At 40.5% G+C, this 26,413-nt stretch overlaps 1 pseudogene; it reads right to left on the bottom strand.

The window, feature by feature from the left end:
* Window positions 1-1,700: 1,700 nt before the first annotated feature.
* Window positions 1,701-2,429, bottom strand: LOC102440549 (annotated as a pseudogene).
* Window positions 2,430-26,413: the final 23,984 nt, after the last annotated feature.

Raw genomic sequence — 26,413 nt, 5'->3', positions numbered from 1 at the left:
TCTCTCTTTCTCTCTCTATCCTTCCCCTTCCTTCCACTCTCTAAAAATCAGGTGGAAAAAATATCCTCGGTGAGGACTAACAAAAAAACAAACCCCATATGGGCAACTCAAAAGAAAACTAAATAAACACAAAGTCTCACAGCATCTGAGAGCTGGATCTGGCCTGTGACTGCCAGTTTTCCATCTCTGGAGTAGTTGTTTTCTTTTTTGAATTTTGACTATTTTTTTTCTTTACTTTAGAAAAAATTATATAGCATCATTCACAAATTTAATAGTCAAATTTAAGGATGTCCCTCTTAAGTTAAAATTTTAAATTGTCTATTACTTGATGTTGTCTATAAATACAAACAGAACAAGATATATTAAAGTCACATTCCTATCCAACTAATTGAGAACTTTCATTATAAAAAAACATTTATGTCACATTTTACTTAGCAAAAATGTTAAAGAAAAATTTTGTTTTACATTTTAAAGAATATCTGAGAGGACATATACAGTCCAATCTCTCTATATGCTATGAGTCTGTAGAATGATATTCCACTAAACACAGGAATAATCCAAGAGCCCACTACAGAATATTTAGTCTTCAAGGAAATATTGTTGATTTTAGCATTCTTATTTGCTAATGTAAGAAATATTTTCCACAGTAAATTTTGGGGATTAATCAGGTACTATAAACCATAATTCCTCATTCCCTCAACTCAGTGATTAAAATAAAAATTTTACTATAACTAAGTTTTAGATGCATTAAAGTTCATATTGCTCATTCAGTATATTGTTTCACATTTTTTAAAATAGAACAGCTGAAGTTAAATCACCTAGTCCTAAAATATCCATTTTTCCTTTAAAATATACTACAAACAACACCTCCTTACAAAAATGTCTGATGTGAATTTCTTAGTCTGAGTAAACTTGCTTTTCACCTGAGCTAACATCAACATGCATTTTTTAAAATCATTTTAAATACAGTGGGGCCTTGACTTACGAGTTTAATTTGTTCCGAGACCGAGCTCATTAAGGAGCTCGTTAACTCAAATTACTCTGTCAACTCAATGCAAAAAATCGGCGGAGAGACAGCTGGTATCTCAAAAAACTCGTTAGTCGGGACACTCGTAAGTCAAGGCCCCACTGTATTTAATTACAAAAGTGAGCACTGTCTTTTTTTTTTCTCTTTTAGACACACACACACAGGTCTAATGGCCAAAGTGTGCAGAGGAAGTGAGCTCCTGCTCTGCCCTCCACAGTACCCATCCTGTGGTTAAAACTGCTGCTGGCCCTCCCTCTTTTCCAACATACATAGAAATTCACAGTGGCTGCTTTTACACTACAGATGTAATGCATTTTGTATTTCATATAGCGTGCATGTCAAAACAAAACAGTCGTTAATGGTCAGGGGTACATCCTCCCCACTGGCATCAGTTCCTACTCCACAAGCAGACACTGAGGAGACCTTCTGGTTAGGAGTAATTTAGTGAGAGGCGGGATGGCCGGAGTTGGAGTGACCATCTGCATCGATGCACTCTGGTGTCAGAGTGAGGAGAGAAGTAAGTCAGGAAAGCTTGGAGGGCACAGTTGCAAGTTGGGAGTCTCTCCAAGAGACAATGAAGGGGAAATTTTCCCAACCAGTTTTTTTTTGGTGCCAAAAAGGAAAAAAACATCAGCAGTTCAAACAGTATTGAATTTGCAAACTTCTCCCACCAAGATAGGTCAAATATAGCAGTAATAATCTAGATCTTTCCAGGAAGTGAAGGTAGAGCCCCTGGCATTCCTCCTGACAGCCCTATGTTAGGCCCTAGGTCCTAGGAGTATCTGCCGCTGCTGCAGTTGCTGCTGTTGCTCCATTTGCAACTTCTCAGTCTCAAAGACAACAGGAAGAGCCAGGATCATGAAGGAAGTTGTCCCAAACCACAAGGCTGCCCTGAAAAACCTGTACATTTTTTGAGCCACAAAGGGGGGGGAGATCAAAAGTGGCTCCGGCCCTAACCGGTTTGGCTCAGTGGATAGAGCGTCAGCCTGCGGACTCAAGGGTCCCAGGTTCGATTCCGGTCAAGGGCATGTACCTTGGTTGCAGGCACATCCCCAGTTAGGGGGTGTGCAGGAGGCAGCTGATTGATGTTTCTCTCTCATCGATGTTTCTAACTCTCTATCCCTCTCCCTTCCTCTCTGTAAAAAATCAATAAAATATAGTTTAAAAAAATAAAATATATAGTTCATAGTGCTAGATTAAAAAAAAAAAAAAGTGGCTCTGGCCATGGACCGGACCGGATCCTCTCCGGAAACAACTCAGTCAGACCCCAGAGTCTCTCTAACAGGGTCTCATCTGGCTCGTCGTTGTCATCCTCTTCCAGCTCCTCAGTCTTCCTCGCATCGCCTTTCGGAAGCAATTTGTCCAGAGCACCTGGACCGAGGGCAGTGATAATGGCGGCCATGCCTGTGTGTGTGTGTGTGGGAGGGGGGGCGGGGAGGGACGGAAGTCAACATGCATTTTAATGTGTGTCCTTTGAAATTCAGACTAATTTGCTAGTAGTTTTACTTCTCTCAAACTAGCTCTTTCCAGCATGATGCAGTAGAAAAAGAATGAATGGTGTGAGCATCAGCAAAATTTTGCTCTAATTCCAGATCCTTCATTAACTGTGTGATCTTAGGCAAATCATATATATTATTTAGATCTTAAAAAATAAACCACATGATCTCACTTATTTGTGGACTATAATGAACAACATAAACCGATGAACAAAAACAGATCCAGAGACAGAGAAGCATGATCAGACCCTCAAACCTCAGAGGGAAGGCAGGGGAGGGTGGGGGGAAGGGGGAGAGATCAACCAAAGGACTTATATGCACGCATATAAGCAAAACCAATGGACACAGACATTAGGGGGGTGAGGGCATGAGGGGGGGGGAATGGGGGGATAAGGTCACATATGTAATACCTTAATCAATAAAGAATAAAATAATAATAAAATTTTTTTTAAAAAAATCTAGCCCTAGCCAGCTTGGCTCAGTGGATAGAGCGTTGGCCTGTGGACTGAAAGTTTCCAGGTTCAATTCTGGTCAAGGGCACATGCCTGAGTTGCGGGCTAGATCCCCAGTATGTGGCGTGCAGGAGGCAGCCAATCAATGATTCTCTTACATCATTGATGTTTCTATCTCTTCTCCTTCTCCCTTCCTCTCTGAAATTAATATATATATGTAAAATAAATAAATAAACCTATATAATGAATGTACTCCTTTACTCCTTCTAGTTCTAAAATGTTTTTACTGTAATCTACTTCAATCCCATTACTTTCTCAGTTTCTCAGTTTCAGTTTGCAATATCCATTCAGTTGAAGATGCAAGCCTCTCATTTCTGTTACCTCCTTTATTTATTTTATTTTGGTCAATGGAGGGGGGGCGGGAAGGAGACATATGTAATACTTTCAACAATAAAGAATTTAAATAAAAACATTTTAGAGAGAAAGGAAGAGAGAGGTAGAAAGAGAAATATCAACAATCGGCTGCCTCCTGCATGTCCCACATGGGGAATGGAACCCATAACCTGGTTATGTGCCCTGACTGGGGTTCAAACACACAAGCTCTTGGTGTGCAGGACGATGCCCAACAAACTGAACCACATTGGCCAGGGCTGTTACCTCCTTTAAAACACAAGCATTCATTCAACACTTCCTTACTCTCCCTACTACATTTTCCTCTCAATTCTCCTTCATTTTCCTCATTTTCTAGCTGTTAGGGTTCTTTGTGGAGCCCCTGATCCTTGTAGGCAAATTCCACTTTATTTTAAAACCTGTTTATCAGCTCCAAAAATTCTGTTATCACATGAGAGCATAAGTTTCTCTCCTGTCCTCCTCACTGGAGATTTTACCTATGGACTCATTCAGTGCATGTGGTTTCCTCAGTGCCCAGCTTCTGCTCCACGGAGAGCTTCTCCGGAGTTTGGCTGCCCAGGCTGCCTCCCAAGTATCTAGTTCCTGCAGCAAGGATGGCTTCTCCAATGTTCAGCTCCGACAACTTCCCTTGACTTCTTCCCCCTTGGGCATTTTTCTAGCGGATACTTCCACATTATTAGCTTTTCTAGATACACTAGACTCGCAGTGGTCAGCAAACTGCGGCTCTCGAGCCACATGCAGCTCTTTGGCCCCTTGAGTGTGGCTCTTCCACAAAATACTTCGTGCGCATGGGCCACGAAGTTTCAATCGCACTGTACGTGCGTGCCCACACGTGGTATTTTGTGGAAAAGCCACACTCAAGAGGCCAAAGAGCCGCATGTGGCTCACAAGCGCAGTTTGCTAACCACTGCAATAGAGGATATTTTTTCTGCTGATGCCTTGTGGGCAAATTCCTACCAAGTTCCACAAGCATGACAACCACAGTGACTTCTCTTTCATAGTAGTGCCTACACAAAGAAGGTCTGGATCTTTCCCCTGGGCAGAGTGTGGGGTGGGAACTCTCTTATTTGAGTGCTCTCTTAGCCCTAGGAGTAGTAGCTATTCTTCACTTATACTAATCTTATGTTATTTAAAAGTTTTATTTTTCTCCACATCCTCACAAGCACTTGTTGTTTGTTGATTTATTAATGGTAGCCATTCTGACAGGTGTGAGGTGGTACCTTAATGTCATTTTTATTTGCATCTCTCTGATAATTAGTGACATTGAGCATTTTTTCATGTCTCTTGGCCATTTGTATGTCCTATTTGGAGAAGTGTCTATTCAGGTTCTCTACCCATTTTTTAATTGGATTATGTGTGTTCCTTTTATTAATGTGTATGAGTTCCTTATATATTTTGGAGATTAACCTCTTATCAGATGTACCACTGGTAAATATGTTCACGTTTCATTTTGATGCTTATTTCTTTTGCTGTGCAGAAGCTTTTTATTTTGATGTAGTCCCATTTGTTTATTTTTTGTTTGTTTCTCTTGCCTTAGGCATTGTTAGCAGTGAAAATTCTGCTACGTGAGATGTCTGATATTTTGCTGCCTATATTTTCTTCTAGTATTTTTATGGTTTCCCAAATTAAATTGACTTATATGCATATATGCATAGCCCATGGACAGACAATAGTGCAGGGAGGGCATGGGAGGGGAGGAGAGCTGGTAAAGGGGGTCAATGGTGGGTGGAAGGGACATCTGTAATATGTTCACTATAAATAAAAATTTTTAAAAAGTCTTCTGATTTCTTATTAGCTAATACCTTGTTATTCTCATTCACTATTATAGTCAATAACTCTTTGTCTCAAAATTTTCCTATTCAAATTACAGTGTGGTCTTTTTCTCCTAATTGGGCCCAGACTGATGCGGATGATTCTATTTCTTTATAGCTTAATTCACTCCTTAATTCTTTGCAACAGGTTTCTATTACTACTAATACAAAAATGTTGTAAAATCCAACCACATTTCTCCATACTGCTTTTTTTGCTGCTTCTTTTTTTTAAAAAAAAAAATATATTTTATTGATTTTTTACAGAGAGGAAGAGAGAGGGATAGAGAGTTAGAAACATCAATGAGAGAGAAACATCGATCAGCTGCCTCCTGCACACCCCCCACTGGGGATGTGCCCGCAACCAAGGTCGAACCTGGGACCTTTCAATCCGCAGGCCGACGCTCTATCCACTGAGCCAAACCAGCTAGGGCTTTTTTTGCTTCTTGATGTAGAAAATTCTTGAAACTCATACCCAGGCTTCCATCATATTATACTATTCAAGGTGTCTCTCCAAATATATTATTGTTCCTATGCATTGCCTTTATTAACTCTAATTTCTCTTCATACTTAACTGGCACTACCAAAGTCTGAGCATTTAGACTTTGCCTACTTTCTGTTTATTTTTCTTTAGATAACTCATATTCTTCTGACTTCAGTTACCAACTCTTATCAAGTTACTTCCAATCTATATCTGTAGTCCTCTGATTTCTACGAACTTTATTTTTTCCTTTTTTAATTAAATGTATTGGGCTGACATTGGTTACTATGATCTTATATGCTTCAGATGTTGGTTTCTATGTTACAAGATCTGAATATTGCACTGTGTGCCCACCAACTAAATCTTCTCCTGTCACCATATATTAGGACCCCCTTCACTTCCCATACCTGACTCTCTGGCAACTACCACACTGCTGTTTGTACTGCTGTGAACATAGGGGTGCATATACCTTTTCTGATTGGTGTTTCTGATTTCTTGGGATATATTATTAGAAGTGAAATTACTGGGTCAAGTGGGAGTTCCATTTTTAATTTTTTGAGGAAACTCCATACTGTTTTCTATAGTGGTTGCACCAGTCTGCATTCCTACCAGCAGTGCAAGAGGGTTCCTTTTCCTCCACATCCTCTCCAGAACTTGTCGTTTGTTGATTTGTTGATGATAGCCATTCTGACAGGTGTGAGATGGTACCTCATTGCTGTTTTGATTTGCATCTCTTGGATGATTAGTGACTTTGAGCATGTTTTCATATGTCTTTTGGCTTTCTGTATGTCCTATTTCGAAAAGTGTCTATTTAGTTCCTCTTCCTATTTTTTGATTGGATTGTTTATCTTCCTTTTGTTAAGTTGTATGAGTTCCCTGTAAATTTTGGAGATTAAACCCTTATCGGAGATAACATTGGCAAATATGTTCTCTCCCATGCAGTGGTCTTTTTTGTTGTTTTGTTGATGGTTTCTTTTGCTGTGAAGAAGCTTTTTATTTTGATGTAGTCCCATTTGTTTATTTTCTCCTTAGTTTCCATTGCCCTAGGAGCTGTATCGGTAAAGATATTGCTATGACATATGTCTGCCATTTTGCTTCCTATAGATTCTTCTAAGATTTTTATGGTTTCCTGTCTTATGTTTAAGTCCTTTATCCATTTTGAGGTTATTTTGTGCTGGGCTGCATATCTGGTGCTTTGGCCAGGCGGGGCATGCTGTGCTCTCTGTTCCTAAAACACATAGATAGGAAGGTAGTCACTGTACTGATGCTGTACTGTGTCGGGAACAAATTGTGTAAACAAGGCTTTGTAACTAACTTTGTGGTCGGCACTGCAGTTCAGCCTTTGCTTCGGCAGGGTGCTGTAACTGTAGTCGCTGGACAGCTTAAAAAAGGCTCCTAAATCTTGATCTGAGTCCCTGGTGGTCATCTCCGCGGGTCGCCCCATTACAATTTTTTGTGTATGGTGTAAGTTGGTGGTCAAGTTTCATTCTTTTGCATGTAACTGTCCAATTTTCTCAACATCATTTAGTAAAGAGACTATCTTGACTCCATTGTATGCTCTTGCCTCCTTTGTCAAATATTAATTGAGCATAATGGCTTGGGTCAATTTCTAGGTTCTCTGTTTGGTTCCATTGGTCTATGTGTCTATTCTTGTGCCAGTACCAGGCAGTTTTGAGAACAGTGGCTTTGTAATATAGCTTGATATCTGGTATTGTGATCCCTCCAACTTTGTTCTTCTTTCTTAGGATTGCTGAGGCTATTTGGGGTCTTTTTTTATTCCATACTAGAGGCCCGGTGCATGAAGTCATGGCCTGCCCTGATGGGAGGGAGGATTAGGGGTGTGGCTGCCAGGGCGAGGGGCTGCAGGCGGTTGGTGGGCCAGCTGTGCCCCCAATTGGGTGGGGGAGGCCAATCTTGGGTGGGGCCGTCTGGGGGAGGGGCTGTGGGTGGTTGGCTTGCTGGCCCCACCCCCGGGTCAAACTCCCAGTTTATCTCCCAGATGAGGGGACAATTTGCATATTAGCCTTTTATTATATAGGATGAATTTTTGGAGAGTTTGTTTTAGGTCTGTGAACTATTCCATTGGTATCTTAATGGGGATTGCATTAAATCTATAGATTGCTTGGGTAGTATGGACATTTTACTGATGTTGATTCTACCAATCCATGAACACAGTATATTCTTCCATTTCTTTGTGTCTTCCTCTATCTCTTTTTTCAATGTCCTGTAGTTTTCCGAGTATAGGTCTTTTACCTCCTTAGTTAAGTTTATTCCTAGGTATCTTAATATTTTTGGTGCAATGGTATTGTTTTTCATTTTTTTTAGTTTCTATTTCTGTGAGTTCATTATTGGTATATTAAAGAGCCATAGATTTCTAGGTATTAATTTTGTATCCTGCTACATTGCTGAATTCATTTACTAATTCTAGTTGTTTTTTTGATATAGTTTTTGGGGATTTCTGTGTACAATATTATGTCATCTGCGAATAATGACAGTTTTACTTCTTCTTTTTCAATTTGGATGCCTTTTATTTCTACTTCTTGTCTGATCTCTATGTCTAGCACTTCCAGTACTATGTTGAACAGGAGTGGTGAAGGTGGGCATCCCTGTCTTGTTTCTGTTCTTAGGGGAAATGGTTTTAGTTTTTGCCCATTGAGTATGATGTTGGCTGTAGGTTTGTCATATATAGCCTTTAGCATGTTGAGATATGCTCACTCTATTCCCACTTTTCTGAGAGATTTTATCAAAAATGGGTGTTGGATTTTGTCAAATGCTTTTTCTGTATCTATTGATATGTGATTTTTGTTTATGTGATGTATCACGTTTTTTGATTTGTGAATATTGTACCAGCATTGTATCCCTGGAATAAATCCTACTTAATCATGGTGTATGATCTTTTTAATATACTTCTGGGTGCGATTTACAAATATTTTGTTGAGGTTATTAGCATCTTTGTTCACGAGGGATATTGGCCGGTAATTCTCTTTCTTTGTACTGTCTTTATCTGGTTTTGGAATTAGGATAATGCTGGTCTCATAAAAAGAGTTTTGAAGTGTTCCTTCCTCTTGGACTTTCTGAAATAGTTTGAGGAGTATAGGTGTTAGTTTTTCTTTGAATGTTTGGTAAAAGTTCCCTGTAAAGCTGTCCAGACCTGGGCTTTTGTTTCGTGGGAATTTTTTGATTACTGCGTTAGTTTCATCAGTTGTTATTGGCCTATTCAAGTTTTTTTTTTTATTTTTTTTATTCAGTTTAGGGAGATTGTATTTTTCTAGAAATTTGTCTATTTCATCCACATTGTCCAACTTGTTGCCATATAGTTGTTCATAATATTTTCTTACAATCCTTTGTATTTCTGTGGTGTCAATGGTTACTGCTCCACTTTTATTTCTGATTTTATTTATTTGGGTCCTCTTTCCTTGTTTCTTGACGAGTCTGGCTAATGGTTTATCAAGTTTGTTTATCCATTCGAAGAACCAGCTCTTAGTTTCATTGATTTTTATTTCCTTGCTTACTCTGGGCTTTTCTTGTTGTTCTCTTTCTAGGTCCTTAAATTGTAGGGTTAAATAGTGTATTGTTGATTTTTCTTTCTTTCTTTCTTTTTTTTTTTTTTTTTGAGTTATGCCTCTAGTGCTATGAACTTCCCTCTCCAGACTGTTTTTGCTATGCCCCAGAGATTTTGGGTTGTTGTGCATTCATTTTCATTTGTTTCCAGGAAGTTTATTTATTTATTTATTGATCTCATTGGTAACCCACTCATTGTTTAATAACATGCTATTTAGCCTCCATGTATTTGAATGGTTTGGGGTGTTTTTACTGTAGTTGATTTCTAATTTCCTTCCACTGTGATCTGATAAGACGCTTAATATGATCTCAGTCTTCTTGAACTGGTAAAGACTTGTTTTGTGTCCTAACATCTGGTCTATTTTTGTGAATGACCCATGTGCACTTGAGAAGAATGTATATTCTGCTGTGTTGGGGTGATTGTTCCATAAGTGTCAATTAAATCCATCTGATCCATTGTGTCCTTTAGAGTCTCTGTTTCATTGTTAAGTTTTTGTCTGGAAGATCTGTCCAGGGAAGTCAGAGGGGTGTTAAAGTCCTCTACTATGACAGTAGTGTTGCCAATCTTTTTGTTAAAGTCCTGTAGAAATATATATATTAGGTGCTCTTATATTGGGTGCATAAATGTTTACCAGGGTTATATCTTCTTGCTGGAATGATCCCTCTAATATTATGTAGTGATCTTTGTTGTCTCTTCTGATTCATTTTCATTTTAAAGTCTATTTTGTCTGATATGAGTATTGCTACTCAAGCTTTTTTTTTCTTTTTCCTTTGCAAGCAATTTTTTTCCCATCCCTTCACTCTTATCCTGTGTGTGTCTTTTGTTTTGAGGTGGGTCTGTTGTAGACAGCATATAGTTGGGTCATGTTTTTGTATCCATTCAGCAACCCTACACCTTTTGACTGGAGCATTTAATCCATTTACATTTAGGGTTATTATTGATAGGTCCTTATTTATAGTCATTTTAATTCTGTATGGCTAGGTTTCTCTCTCTGTTTCTTCTTCTCTGCAATCCCTTACAGCAATCTCTTTAGCATTTCTTGTAATGCTGGCTTGGTGGTGATGAACTCCATTAGGGTTTTTTTTTTTTTTTGGTCTGGTAAACTCTTTATTTGACCGTCTATTTTGAATGATAGCCTTGATGGATATAGTAATCTTGGTCTTGGATCTTTGCTTTCCATTATCTTGAGTACTTCATGCCATTCCCTTCTGGCCTGTAGAGTTTCTAATGAGAAATCTGGTGTCAACCTTCTGGAAACTCCTTTGTAGGTAACAGTTTTCCTTTTTCTTACTTCCTTTAAGATTCTCTCTTTGTCTTTAATTTTTGGCATTTTAATTATGATGTGTCTGGGGATGGGCCTGTTTGGTTTCTTCTTGTTTGGGGCTTTCTGTGCCTCCTGAACTTGTGTGACTCTTTCCTTTATCAGGTTAGGGAAGTTTTCTACCACTATTTCTTCAAACACCTACTCTATTCCTTTCACCCTTTCTGCTCCTTCTAGCACACCTGCTAATCTAATATTGTGACTTTTCACATTGTCCCATAGCTCCCTTAAGCTGTCCTCCTGTTTTTCAATTGCTTTTTCTTTCTGGTTCTCTGATTGAGTGATATTTTCAACTCTGTCTTCTAATCCTCAGCTTCCCCTAATCTGCTGTTTATTATAATGTGTTCTTTATTTGTGTTATGTAATTTATTATCTCTGTTTATTTTTTATAGTTACTACTAGAGGCCCGGTGCACGAAATTCGTGCACTGGGGATGGGTGGGGGGTCCCTTAGCCCAGCATGTGCCCTCTTGCAGTCCGGGACCCCTCCCTTGTTACTGCCCACCTGCTTGCTGCCTCCTACCGCTTGGCTTGCTGCTCCTTAGTTCTGCCACGAAGGCCTTGGGTCTGCTGGGTGCCGGGCCTGCGGGTTTGTGTCTCTGATACCTCCAGCAGCCCCAGCACCAAGGTGGCGGGCCTTGGGGCTGCTGGTTACAGGCCCCCCATTGCATGTTTGTGTCTTCTATCAGGCCCCCAGCAGCCCCAGCAGCCCCAGCACCACCTAAATAACTTAAGGGAAACTTTATTTAGTCTTCTTTTAAAAGCAATCTAGTTTAAAAATGAGTTGCAGTTAAGACAGAACAAAGAACATGGTACCTAAGAGTGAGATAGACTGACAGAGGAGAGGCTGGGCACTGGTCAGGGGCTTACATGCCAACTGTTCTCCACCTGGGAAATGATGTAAAATCGGTTTCTTTAGTTTTCTGCTTAATGGTCTTCTCCAGCACTGAGGTCAGAGGAGCCGCCTTCCAGCCCGTAGGCTGCTTCTCAGAGTCAAAATTTTCGCCATAGGCCTCTGCCTAGGACAGGACCTCTGCACCCCCAGGGTGCATAAACACACAGGGCTTCCATCAGGCTCTGCTGATCCCAGGCCAGGAGGCCTCTCGGCTCCGCTGATCCCGGCCTGGCTGCCGCCGCCATCTTGGCTGACAGTTAATTTGCATATACTCACTGATTAGCCAATGAAAAGGGTAGCTGTCGTACGCCAATTACCATGTTTCTCTTTTATTAGTGTAGATATCTTTTTTTCATACTGTTGAGCATGTTTACCATCATTACCCTGAACTGTTTCAGATAAATTTCTTATCTCTGATTCATTTATCTCTTCTTCTGGAGAATTCTCTAGTTCTTTCATTTGAGGGTTGTTTATTTGTCTCCTCATTTGGTTGTCTGTTTGGGTTTGTGACTATGTATTAGGTAGATCCACTACACCTCTCAATCTATAATGCAGGACAGTGTTAAAGGCTGTTTCTCACTAATTGGTTCAGTCAAAGACTCAAAGCCTCCAGAGCCTGCCTCTGCCTACAGACTAATAGGATTCTGATTTGAATTGCCCCCAGGCAATCGTCCTCAGGTGTAGTGAGAGTTTTTTCAACAGGTTGGGGCTGTTGCTTCTGCCTGGAGGCTAATTGTTACTTTTAATCTCTTAAGTGGCCTCAGGGCAAGGTATTTTCCAATAGGATGTGTCAACTGTCATCCCCCCAGGCAAGGCAAATGTCTACGTGGGAAAGATATCCTCTGTGAGGGAATGACTCAGCCCAGGAAACTTGGAGTGTCTGCCTTCTGAGCTCTATCCCCCGAGTCCCAAGTCCTGGCTTCTGCTTTTACAGCTCCAGTCCACTTCACTCTCCCTCTGCCACAGCACAATTTGTGTGGCTCCACAGGGAATTTTTGTGTGTTGGCCCTTCAAGTGGGTGCACAAACTTTCAGCTGCCACTCCGTGGCAGACAGCACCCTGCTGCTTTTCACAGCCAGATGTTATATGGGTACCCTCCACAGTTTTGGTGCTCTCTGCTTAGGGGCACAGCTTTGGGATTAGATCCCAGAGTTCTCAGTGGCACCCCCCTCCACAGTTGAGATATCTCTCCAGGACTTCAGTTGCTGTCTGTGGGTGCCCAGCCAGCCCTTTCAAGCCTCTGTCCCTTCTTCCAGTCTCATTGTGGTATCCACCTTTGGTCCTTGGGTATCAGGGTTCTTTTTGTGAGTTTTATGTTGATTCTAGACATTTTATACAAGGGAATTCCCATTAGACTGTAAGCCAGTTTCTCAGAAACATTTCAGGCCAGATGGGATTGCATGAAATATTCAAAATCATGAAAAGTAAAGACCTACAACCAAGATGACTTTATTCCACAAGGCTATAATTTAAAATTGAAAAACAAATAAAGAGCTTTCAAGACAAGAAAGAGGTAAAGGAGTTTATCACTACCAAAGTAGTAATACAAGACATGTTGAACGGTGTACTTTAGTAATAATAATAATAATAAGAAGAAGAAGAAGAAGAAGAAGAAGAAGAACAAGAAAAAACAAAGGAACATAAAGGATAAAAATCACAATAAATACATACCTATCAATAATCAATTTAAATATAAATGTCTTAAATGCTCCAATCAAAAGACATAAGGTAGCTGAATGGATAAGAAAATAAGACCCATATAAATGCTGTCTACCAGAGAAACACCTCAGAATGAAAGGTACAAACAAACTAGAAGTAATGGGATGAAAAAAATATTTTATACAAATGAAAATTTAAAAAGCTGGGGTAGCAATCATTATATAAAATATGTATTTAAAAACATAGGCAATAGTAAGAGACCAAGAAGGACACCACATAACAATAGAAGGAACAAACAAATATGAGGATACAATCCTTGTAAACATTTATGTACCCAACATAGAAGCACCTAAATATGTAAAGCAAATCATGATGAACATAAATGGAGAGCTAAACTGTAATACAGTCATATTAGAGAATTTTAACACCCCATTGAGTTCAATGGATAAATATTCCAGGCAGAAAATTAACAAGGAAACAGCGGCCTTAAATGACACATTAGGCCAGATGAAATTAACTTATGTCTCAAGGACAATCACCTCAAATTAGCAGAATATTCATTCTTTTCAAGGGCACATGAAACATTTTCTAGGATAGACCACATATTAGGACACAAAATAAGTCTCAATATGTTTAAGAAGACTGAAATCATATCAAGCCTCTCTCTAACCACAATGTTATGAAACTAGAAATTAATTGCAAGAAAAAACTGAAATATACCCAAAGTCACAGGAGGCTAAGTAACATGTTACTAAAATAAGTTTGCATTTACAATGAGATCAATAAAGAAATCAAAACGTACCTTGAAGAAAATGAAAATGAGAACAAAACCACAAATCAGAGAGACATGCTAAAAGCAGCCCTAAGAGGAAAATTAATATCATTAATGACTTGCCTCAATAAACAAAACAAAACAAAACAACACAAAACAACAACAACAAAACCCAGAGGGCATTATGCTAAGCCAAATAAGCCAGTCGGAAGAAGAAGAATATCACATGATCTCACTCATTTGTGGAATATAATGAACAACATAAACTTATGAACAAAAGTAAACACAGAGACAGAGAAGCACGGATCAGACCATCAAACCTCAGAGGGAAGGCAGGAGAGGGTCGGGGGAGGGGGTAGAGATCAACCAAAGGGCTTATATGCATGCATATAAGCAATACCAATGGACAAAGACACAAGGGGGGTGAGGACATGTGCTAGGGGGCCATGGAGGGGAAAGGAGACATATGTAATACCTTAATCAATAAAGAAAAAATTTTTAAAAATAAATATAAATAAATAAATAAATAAAATAAAAACAAAATCCCAAATACAAAATCTAAACTTACCCTAAAAATACTAGAAAAAGAATAATCAAAACCCAAAGTGAGCAGAAAAAAGAAAATATTAAAGATTAGAGCAGAAATAAATGAAATAGAATTTGAAAAACACGACAAAAGATCAATAAAACTAAGAGCTGAGGCACAAGGGAGTGATAGAGGAGTGTGTGGACGTTTGCGGTGTGTGTGTGTATGAGCTAGGGACAGTTAGATTCTGCAGGTCTTCTAAGGGGCTGCTAAACCAGGCAGTCTTAGATGGCGGAACCCCGCTCCCTGCGCGGACACTCCTGGGCGGCCAGCATGGGCACAGAGACCACGCCATCTTGAGAAACAGAGCTGCTTGAGACTAGGATCCTGGCCTCAGCACCACCCAGTCTGGTCTCAGACGCAAACCAGGACCCTGCAGCCACTGGGGACAGAGACCTGTGACCACAGCTACAGACCCACGGACACCAAGAGTACAGAAATTCCCGCGGCAGATCCGTGAGTAACAGAGCCCATCCCCCTCCCCGCAGGCTCGCGGGCAGCGCCATAGTAACTGATAGACCCACCCCTTGCCTCGGCCTCAGTGCTGCTACAGGAACTTTAGCCTGGAAGTGCACGAACACCGGGAACTTGTCCCTTGCAGCACAGGCTAAGGGAGCCTTGGTCTGGGAGCTAACACGCAAACACTGGGAACTTGTTCCTCGCAGCACGGGCTCCAGGACCCCGATTCTCCAGGCAGGAGGCAACACCAAGCACCAGTGACTTGACTGTGTTTCTGATCACCTTTGCCTGGGATCCCTGATTCCCTGTGCATTCATACTAAGAGCCAGTGACTCCAATTCTTGGTGCATGGGCACACAGGGAACCTGATTCTCAATGTGAGGCCACGCGAAGCAACAGAGACTCTGATACTGGATTCTTGGGGAACTCTGACTCCTGGCACACGCTAGGGGGCTCTGATTTTCAACACGCTCCAGGGGGGGGTCTCTGTTTCAGCACGGTGCAGGCAGGGTCCCTGATTCTAAGGGCGCACATGAGGTCACATTGAGCACTGGTAACACTGACTCTGAGCGAGCCTGGTTCCCACCAACCCACCACAACCACACATCTTAGTGTCAGAGCTCTTCAGTGACACTAGGGTGGTGTGAGGCTCCCACTGTACACGGCCCAGGCCCACACAACTCGACATTTGAACCATCTGGATATAATTAGAATGGGGAGACGACACAACCACCAGAAGAAAGAAAATGAGGAGTCGCCAAGAAAGGAAATTAATGAAATTGAAGCATGCAACATGACAGAAAAAGAATTCAGAGTAATGGTTGTACAATTCATTCACCAGATGGATGAGAAAATCAACAACCTATGCAAGATTCAGGAAGAAATGAAAAGTGATATAGCATAGCTATAATCAAAAACACCATGGAAGGTTTCAACAGTAGACTAGAAGAAGCAGAGGACCAAATTAGTGAGTTAGAAGATAAGGTAGAGAAACAAGCTCAATCTGAACAGCAACTGGAGAAAAAATTTAAAAAGCAGGAGGAGAGCCTAAGGGAGCTTTGGGACAACATGAAACGAAGTAACATATGCATAATAGGGCTGCCAGAAGAACAAGAAGAGCAGCAAGGATTAGGAAATCTATTTGAAGAAATAATGACAGAAAACTTCCCTGATATGGGGAAGAAAAAAGTTACACAAGTACAGAGAGTCCCAAGCAAGATGAACCCCAAAAGACCCACACCAAGACACGTCATAATAACGATGGCAAATGTACAAGACAAAGAGAGAATCTTAAAGGCTGCAAGAGAGACACAGAGTTACCTACAAAGGATCCCCCATCAGATTATCAAATGATTTCTCAACAGAAACACATCAAGCTAGAAGGGAATGGAAGGAGGTATACAAAGTGTTGCAAAGCAAAGGACTGAATCCAAGAATACTCTATCCAGCAAGACTATCAATCAAAATTGAAGGGGAAATCAGGAGCTTTGCAGACAAAAAAAGGCTAAGGGAGTTTATCACTACCAAGCCAGCAATGCAAGAAATGCTAAAGGGAATGCTGTAAAAAGAAGAAATATAAAGGTAAGAAAGAACACAGGCACAAAAATAGAAATGACTACAAGCAAGTACCTTTCAATAATAACTTTAAATGTAAATGGACTAAATGCTCAAATCAAAAGACATCGAGTGGCTGAATGGATAAAAAGACATGACCCATATATATGCTGTCTACAAGAGACCCACCTCCTCAGAACAAGGGACTCACACAGACTGAAAGTGAAGGGATGGAAAAATATCTTTCAGGCAAATGGAAATGAAAAAAAAAGCTGGGGTAGCAATACTTATATCTGACAAAATAGACCTCAAAGTGAAGGCCATAACATGAGATAAGGAAGGCCACTTCATAATACTACAGGGATCAATACAACAAGAGGATATAACCCTGATAAACATATATGCACCCATTGCAGGAGCACCCAAATACATAAAAAACCTCCTGGAAAATAACAAGGGAGAGATCAACAACAACACAATCATAGTAGGGGATTTAAACACACCACTGACATCCTCTAGACAAAAAATCAGCAAAGAAACAGCAATCCTAAATGACTCACTAGATCAGATGGACTTAATTGACATCTTCAGAACATTTCACCCCAAAGCCATGGAATATACGTTCTTCTCAAGTGCACATGGGACATTTTCAAAAATAGACCACATTGGGTCACAAGCAAAGTCTCCCCAAATTCAGGAAGATTGAAATCATACCAAGCATCTTCTCAGATAACAATGGCATAATATTATAAATAAACCACAATAAAAACAATCCCAAAACTCAAACACCTGGAAGCTGAATAGCATGTTACTAAATCAGGGGTCCTCAAACTTTTTAAACAGGGGGCCAGTTCACTGTCCCTCAGACCGTTGGAGGGCCAGACTATAGTTTAAAAAAACAAAAACTATGAACAAATTCCTATGCACACTGCACATATCTTATTTTGAAGTAAAAAAACAACAACACGGGAACAAATACAATATTTGTATTTGCATGTGGCCCGCGGGCCGTAGTTAGAGGACCCCTGTACTAAATAATGATTGGGTTACCAGTGAGATCAAAGAAGAAATTAAAAATGCCCTGGAAACTAATGACAATAAAAGCACAACAATCCAGAATCTATGGGACACAATGAAAACAGTCCTGAGAGGGAAGTTTATAGCACTACAGGCCTACCTCAAAAAACAAGAAAAAATGATAGTAAATCATCTAACTCTACAACTCAAAGAATTAGAAAGAGAACAAGAAAAGTCCAGAGTGAGCAGAAGGAAGGAGATAATAAAGATCAGGGCAGAAATAAATGATATAGAGACCAAAAAAACAACACAAAAGATCAATTAAACCAAGAGCTGGTTCTTTGAAAGGATAAACAAGATTGATGAGCCTCTAGCCAGGCTCACCAAGAAGCATAGAGAGAGGACTCAAATAAACAAAATCAGAAATGAAAGAAGCGAAATAACAACAGACCCCTCAGAAATTCAAAGAATTGTTAAAAAATACCATGAACAACTCTACTCTAACAAACTAGACAACCTAGAGGAAATGGACATATTCCTAGAAAAATACAATCTTCCAAAACTCAATCCGGAAGATTCTAAAAATCTCAATAGGCCAATAACTATGGAAGAAATTGAAGCAGTCATCAAAAAGCTCCCAGCAAACAAAAGCCCGGGGCCAGATGGCTTCACAGGGGAGTTTTACCAAACATTCAAGGAAGAATTAAACATATCCTCCTCAGACTATTCCAAAAAATTCAAGAGGAAGGAACACTTCCAAGCTCATTCTATGAAGCCATCATCACCCTAATACCAAAACCAGATAGAGACAACACAATGAAAGAGAATTATAGGCCAATATCCCTCATGAACATAGATGCCAAAATCCTCAACAAAATTCTAGCAAATCGGATCCAGCACTACATCAGAAAGATCATACACCATGACCAAGTAGGTTTGAAGCTGGGGATGTAAGGATGGTATAATATCCGCAAATCAATAAACGTGATACATCACATAAACAAATTGAGAGATAAAAATCACATAGTCATATCAATTGATGCAGAAAAAGCACTTGACAAAATTCAACACCCTTTCTTGATAAAAACTCTCAGCAAGGTAGGAATAGAAGGATCATACCTCAACATAATAAAAGCCATATATGACAAACCCACAGCCAACATCATAATCAATGGGCAAAAACTAACACCATTTCCCATAAGAACAGGAACAAGACAGGGATACCCCCTCTCACCACTCCTGTTCAACATAGTACTGGAAGTACTAGCCATTGTGATCAGACAAGAAGAAGAAAGAAAAGGCATCCAAATTGTAAAAGAAGAAGTAAAACTGTCCTTATTTGCAGATGACATGATACTGTACATAGAAAACCCTAAAGACTCCATCCAAAAATTAGTAGACTTAATAAATGAATTCGCCAATGTAGCAGGATACAAAATTAATGCCAAGAAATCTAAGGCATTTCTTTACACCAACAGCGAACTTACAGAAAGGGAGAGTAAAAAAGCAATCCCATTTACCATCGCACCAAAAAAATTAAGATATTAAGATACCTAGGAATAAACTTAACTAAGGAGGTAAAAGACTTATATGGGAAAAACTACAGGACACTGAAAAAAGAGATAGAGGAAGACATAAACAGATGGAAGAACATACCGTGTTCATGGATTGGTAGAATCAACATCATCAAAATGTCCATACTACCCAAAGCAATCTATAGATTCAATGCAATCCCCATTAAATTACCAACGGCATATTTCACAGATCTGAAACGAACATTTCAAAAATTCATCTGGAATAAAAAAAAGACCTCGAATAGCTGCAGCAATCCTGAGAAAGAAGAACAAAGTAGGTGGGATCTCAATACCTGGTATCAAGCTGTATTACAGAGCCACTGTTCTTAAAACAGCTTGGTACTGGCACAAGAACAGACATATAGATCGATGGAATAGAATAGAGATCCCAGTAATTGACCCAAACCACTATGCCCAATTAATTCTCGGCAAAGGAGGCAAGAGCATACAATGGAGTCAAGACAGTCTCTTCAATAAATGGTGTTGGGAAAATTGGACAGATACATGCAAAAAGATGAAACTAGACCACCAACTCACACCATACACAAAAATAAACTCAAAATGGATAAAAGACTTAAACATAAGACGGGAAACCATAAAGATACTAGAGGAATCCACAGGCAGCGAAATCGCAAACATATGCCAAAGGAATTTCTTCTCTGATACTGCTCCTAGGGCAATGGAAACTAAAGAGAAAATAAACAAATGGGACTACATCAAAATAAAAAGCTTTTGCACAGCAAAGGAAACCGTCAACAAAACAAAAAGAAAGCCACTGCATGGGAGAACATATTTGCCAACGATATCACCGATAAGGGTTTAATCTCCAACATTTACAGGGAACTCATGCAACTTAACAAAAGGAAGATAAACAATCCAATCAAAAAATGGGCAACGGACCTAAATAGACACTTTTCAAAAGAGGACATACAGAAGGCTGAAAGACATATGAAAACATGCTCAAAGTCACTAATTATAAGAGAGATGCAAATCAAAACGACAATGCGGTATCATCTCACACCTGTCAGAATGGCTGTCATCAACAAATCAAGAAACAAGTGTTGGAGAGGATGTGGAGAAAAAGGAACCCTCCTGCACTGCTGGTGGGAATGCAGACTGGTGAAGCCACTGTGGAAAACAGTATGGAATTTCCTCAAAAAACTAAAAATGGAACTCCCATTTGACCCAGTGATCCCACTTCTAGGAATATATCCCAAGAAACTAGAAACATCAATCAGAAAGGATATATGCTCCTCTATGTTCATAGCAGCACAATTTACCATAGCTATATTTGGAAACAGTCTACGTGTCCATCAGTAGATGAGTGGATTAAAAAACTGTGGTACATCTACACAATGGAATACTATGCTGCGGTAAAAAAGAGGAATTCTTACCATTTGTAACAGCATGGATGGACCTGGAGAACACTATGCTAAGCGAAATAAGCCAGTCAGAGAAAGATAAATATCACATGATCTCGCTCATTTGTGGAACATAATGAACAACATAACTGATGAACAAAAACATATTCAGAGAGATAGAAGCATTGATCAGACCGTCAAACCTCAGAGGGAAGGTAGGGGAGGGTGGGGGTAAGGGGGAGAAATCAACCAAAGGAATTATATGCATGTATATAAGACTAACCAATGGACACAGACACCAGGGAGGTGAGGGCATGAGTTTGGGGGGTGGGGGCTAATGGGGGGATAATAAAATAATACCTTAATCAATAAAGAAAGAAATTACCAGAAGGTAAGGTCAAGGAATTGAATGAATGGGGAAATGGCCATGATTCAGTATAGGGGAGGTAGAATGAGAATGAGTGTATAATAAAAAAAAAAACTAAAAAAGGGAGAATAATCAAAAGAATAGTTGAAAATACATATATCCATATAGCTAAAAGAATATATATATATATATATATGGATATGTATATGCTATATGTATTAGGAGCCCAGTGCACAAAATTCATGCACATTAAAAGGGAATTAGAGCCCTAACCCGTTTGGCTCAGTGGATAGAGCGTCAGCCTTCGGACTCAAGGGTCCCAGGTTCGATTCCGGTCAAGGGCATGTACCTTGGTTGCGGGCACATCCCCAGTTAGGGGGTGTGCAGGAAGCAGCTGATCGATGTTTCTCTCTCATCGATGTTTCTAACTCTCTATCCCTCTCCCTTCCTCTCTGTAAAAAATCAATAAAATATATTTTTAAAAAAAGGGAATTAGAGGAAATATTTTAACATTGCTATTTGCCCTTTCTCTATAATAGAAGTGTCAGAGATGAAAGAAAAATAGCAAAATGTATATGAAAATCTCCCTCCTGTCAGAGTCTGGGGCGTTCCACGGGACCCAGAGTCAAGTCCCCACCCACCTGCATACACCTTGAAATTGTGCGAGACCCAGACCCAGCTGGCCCCACCCCTTTCACGCCCCACAGGGTGGGGGGGCGCTGCCTCAAGTCCCTTGTCAAGCCCCGCCGGGCAGGGGGCCCAGCCTCAGGTCCCCTGACAGCCTCAGATCCCTCAACCCCGGTGCTGGGGTCGGGGGCACGGCCTTAGGTCGGGGCGGGGAACGTGGCCTCAGGTTGGGGAGGGGGGCATGGCCTCAGGTCTCCTGGCCCTGGTGCTGGGGCGGGGGGTGAGGCCTCAAGTCCCCCGGCCCCAGTGCTGGGGTGGAGGGCATGGCCTCAGGTCCCCCAGCCCCAGTGTGAGGGCGAGATGGTGCGAGGGCGCAAGGGTGCGAGGGCACAACAATCATTTGCATATTAGCTCTTTATTATATAGGATACATATATATGTATATATGTGTGTGTATATATATATATATATGTATATATATATATATATATAATTTTCCTTTGTAAGAATCTATCTATGTATTCATCTATTTTTGGAAAAGGAGAATAGAGAGCAGATAGGTCTGAGCTGGTGATTGAAACTAATTAAGCTATTAGTAGAAGAAGAGAATAAGCGAGGAGAGGAAAAACAGAAGTATAAAAGAAAAAAACAAAAACAGAAAAAAATTAACAAACAACAATAAGAAAGAAAGAAAAAAAAGGAAAAACATTTGGTTAGTGAAGAAAGAGAAAAGAGAAGTATGCATGGACTTGGAGCAGGGGAGAGGAAATTAGATATATGAGTAAGATCAATTTTTAACAGAGAGTAAAAGGAAAGGATAGAGAAAAACTAAAGCAGGAACAGGGGAAAAGAAACAGGATGAAAATGGGGAAAAGTAAGGAAGAAAGTGTTGGCATAAAGGAAAAATGGAGATAGAATAAAATAATGATAAAAAATAAAAATAAAAATAGAATGTAGAACACTAATCCAAAAAAATAAAAAATAAAATAAAAGTTTAAAAAATGGTAAAATAATAGTAATAATAATAATAAAAATATAATAAAAAATAAAATAAAGTGAGAAAAAAATTTTATTTTCTTAAGTAAAAGATAAAAAAAATTAAAAAATGAAATAGTGAAGTTCGTTCACTTCAGCAGAGCTTCAATGACCCATGGGGGCTGGTTTAAGACCCCTCTCTACTGTTCTGCCTGCCACATCTCAGTTTCCTGTCAGGTAGTCAGCAGTGTTGAAGTTCCCAGCGATCCACCGCTCCTCTGTGTCATAAGCCACAACCTTGGTTTCAAGCAGGCAGGATCCTTCTGCCCTCTTTGTTTTTTTGCCTGCTTTCAGTTGTATTTACACAAGTGTCTATTTCTGATACAGCCCCTGGGTGGCGGTGTTTCTGTATTAGTTTTTTGGATCAAATGGCCCCTCAACCTAGGCCCCCAGGGCTCTTTGGGGTATTTAGAATCTTCCTTTCCCTGCCATACTCAATACTGGGTGTGGCTGCGCTGCTAGGAGGAGCCTGGTCTTCAGGAGAAAAAAGTCTGTTAAGGGTTGGAGGGACGGACTGTCCCAGAGCTGGTTTCCTGCTTGTCTCTCCCTAGTCTGCTCCCCAGTTTCCACAAAAACCACCTTCCCCTGTAGTCTCAGTGACTGTTTTTCACTGAAAGATCCTATGCACTGGGCTTAGGAAATAAAAGCAAGGAAGTTATGAAGACAAAGCAACCTCGTCACCTCGAGTCTTCCCCCCCCCCCCCATCCCCGGCACTGTGTGGCAGGTATATAACTTCAGATTGCCTTTCTGGGCGCAGTCTCCCATGGCTGTGGGCTTAGATCTAGAGCAGTGGTTGGCAAACCATGGCTCGTGAGCCACATGCGGCTCTTTGGCCCCTTGAGTGTGGCTCTTCCACAAAATACCACGTGCGGGCGCGCACATACAGTGCTATTGAAACTTCGTAGCCCATGCGCAGAAGTCGGTTTTTGGCCTGGGCGAGTCTATTTTGAAGAAGTGGTGTTAGAAGAAGTGGGGGGTGTCGGTAGGTCGGTTGGTCAGGCGACAGGAGACGCGGTGCAGGCGGGCCGCGGGATACGCAGCGCGGGGGAGGCGCGCGCAATTCATGCATGGCTTGAGTGAGCCAGTCAGTCAGCAGTCTCATTGTGCAGTGGTTAGTGCCAGTCGAGTCCGCAAATCACGCGTGGGTGACAAAAGTACCTACTCGAAGCATAAAGTTACCTGTATTTTTCCAACCAGCTGCAAATCCTATAGGTATTTTTGTCATCAATTTAAGAATTGTAATTCTTTTGTGTTGGTGGCTTTATTATTATTTTAGCAAAGGCCAGCTTAGGAGTACCCTAATTAAGTTAATAAACATGTACCTACCTATATAGTTTAAGTTTAAAAAATTTGGGTCTCAAAAGATATTTCAATCATTGTACTGTTGATATTTGGCTCTGTTGACTAATGAGTTTGCCGACCACTGATCTAGAGTCCTTCTCTGCCAGCAGCCCTGTGGATCCCCTTCCACATTTGAGGGCTATACTGACCCCAAGGGCCACGGATTTGGTGCAGCGCAGTCTCCCTCTGTGACTCCAGTCCCCACTGCATGCGTTTCTCCCTCTAGCCTAAATCCCCGATCCCACCTCTCTCCAGGCAATCTCTGACCTTTCCATCCACAGATTGCCTCACTAGCTGTGTTTAATTCACCAATTCCAGGTGGATTTTATTTGATTCAGCTGTTTCTTCTATCTGCTCTGTGAGAAGGCACAGGACCTGTTCATCTATTCGGCGCCACCTTGTCTCCCCCTGGACAAATTTTTAGGCACCTGTGGCCAGGAAGGCTGAAGTCTTGGTGTTCATGGGTTCGAAGCCGAGACAGCTGGTCCCTAGGCGATGTGGGTGTAGGGTCCCAGGAGGTATCCGAGGTCTCCCCGGGTGAAGGTAAGGCTGGGCCGCTAATCACAGCTGCTCTCCCCTTCAAGATGGCGCAGTCTCTGTGGCAGGGCCAGCTGCCCCAGGATATATTTCAGCAGTAGTAGAGGCTGTCCAGCCAGGGGATCCTGGTCTGCCAGTCCCTGACACTCCTGTGGAATATGACTGTCCCTCCCTCACAAATACACACATTTCTCACATGTTCACGCACTCTCCTTTTGCTTTCTCACTCACTTACACTCTCTTGCTGACTGCCATCCTGTTGGCTGCCATCTTTGATCTCCGTAGGTAACTTTCTGTCTCTCTGTGGCAGCCTTTAAGATTCTTATGTGTTGTTCCTATTTGCCTACTTAATTATGATGTGTCTTGGTGTCAGTCTTTTTGGATTCATCTTATTTGGGACTCTATGTACTTCTTGGTCTTGTGTAGCTTTTTTCTTCCAAACTTCAGGGAAGTTTCTGTCATTATTTCTTCAAATATGTTTTCTATTCCTTGTACCACTTCCTCTCCTTCTCGCACCCTGTTATGTGGATGTTGTTTCATTTCGTTTCTTGTCTTCTAGCTCACTGATGTGGTCCTCAGCTTCTCCTAGTTGACTGTTGATGCTTTCTATTATGTTCTTTATTATAGCTATGTCATTCTTTTCCTCTTGAATCTTCATTTCCTCTTGATTCTTATACATGTTGTTGAATTTGTCTTCTATCCTTTTCAGTGTCCTTATAACCACTGCTCTGTATTCCTTCTCTGACAAATGTTTTGCCTCCATTTCATTTATTACCTTTTCTGGTGATTCCTCCTTTTCTTTTGAATGGGGTTTATTTCTTTGTCTTTCCATTTTTGCTGTTCCTTTGTGATTGTTTCTACATATCAGATCAAACTGCTTTGCCACCCATATTTCTTGAGTTTGTGTTATATAGTAAATGTTTTGTGGGACCCAGTGGTGCAATCTCTCTGGTATTCTGGGCTGGGCAATCTAGGCATGCCCCCTACTTGGGATATTTGTGTTCTATTGGTGTACTTGTGTCTTGAGTGTTATTGTCCCATTTGTGGATAGAGTCTCCTTTCAGGGTGTCTGGTTTTGTGGCTTGCTCTCTACCACATTGACCAATCAGAACCAAATACAACTCGATAAGACACAACACAAAGGGAACAAAACATGAATGTACTCATGACACCAGTAACCCCAATAAAAGTGACCACCAGAGAAAAGAGAATTAGGGGTGAGAAAAGAGAGCAAAAATGTTATCAAGGAAAGAAAAAATGGTAAGACTGAAAATAAAAAGAAGGAAAAGGAAGAAATATATATATATATATATATATATATAGAGAGAGAGAGAGAGAGAGAGAGAGAGAGAGAAAACATCACAGAACAAACAGATAAACAAAAAAAAATGAGAACAACAAACACCCAGGAAAGAGGGTGGGGGCAGAATCTGTATAGGCAGAGTTTATATACTGAAAGTAAGGTTAAGGAATTGAATGAATGTGGAGAGGCCTCAGTTTAGTGTAGAGGAGGTATAAAGAGGATGAGTGTATAAGAAGAAAAGAGAGAGAAAGAAAAAATTAAAAAATTAAAAAATAAAAATACGATAAAATAATAAAAAATAAAAATAGAATGAAGAATAATGTGAAAAAAATAAAGATGCAAACAAAAATAAACAAAGAAAATAAAGAAAACAATTTAAATAAAAGGTAAAAATAAAATAAAAAGTGAAGTGTTGTTCATTTCAGCCATGTTTTAATGCCCCATGGTGGCTGGTTTAAGATCCCACTCTTAGGTACTCTCTGCCACTTCTCCATATCCTGTTAGGTTGTCAGGACTCTGTTGAAGTTCCAAGTGATCCATTGCTCCTCTGTGTCTATCTCCACTGCCTTGACTGCCAGCAGGAGGGACCAATCTGCCCACTTAGCCTGTCTGCCCACTGTCAATCTTGATCTCTCAAATGGCTGTTTCTAACAGGCCTATACTTAGGGAGGTTGCTGTATCACTTTTTGGGACTGAATGGCCTCTCTTCAACCCATTCCCTGAGGGCTCTTAGGGGCTATTGAAATTTTTTGTGTCCTTTGTACCACT

This window comes from Myotis lucifugus, unplaced genomic scaffold, assembly GCF_000147115.1.
Source record: "Myotis lucifugus unplaced genomic scaffold, Myoluc2.0 scaffold_4, whole genome shotgun sequence".
NCBI lineage: Eukaryota > Metazoa > Chordata > Mammalia > Chiroptera > Vespertilionidae > Myotis > Myotis lucifugus.
This window is presented reverse-complemented; position numbering and strand designations above follow the sequence as displayed.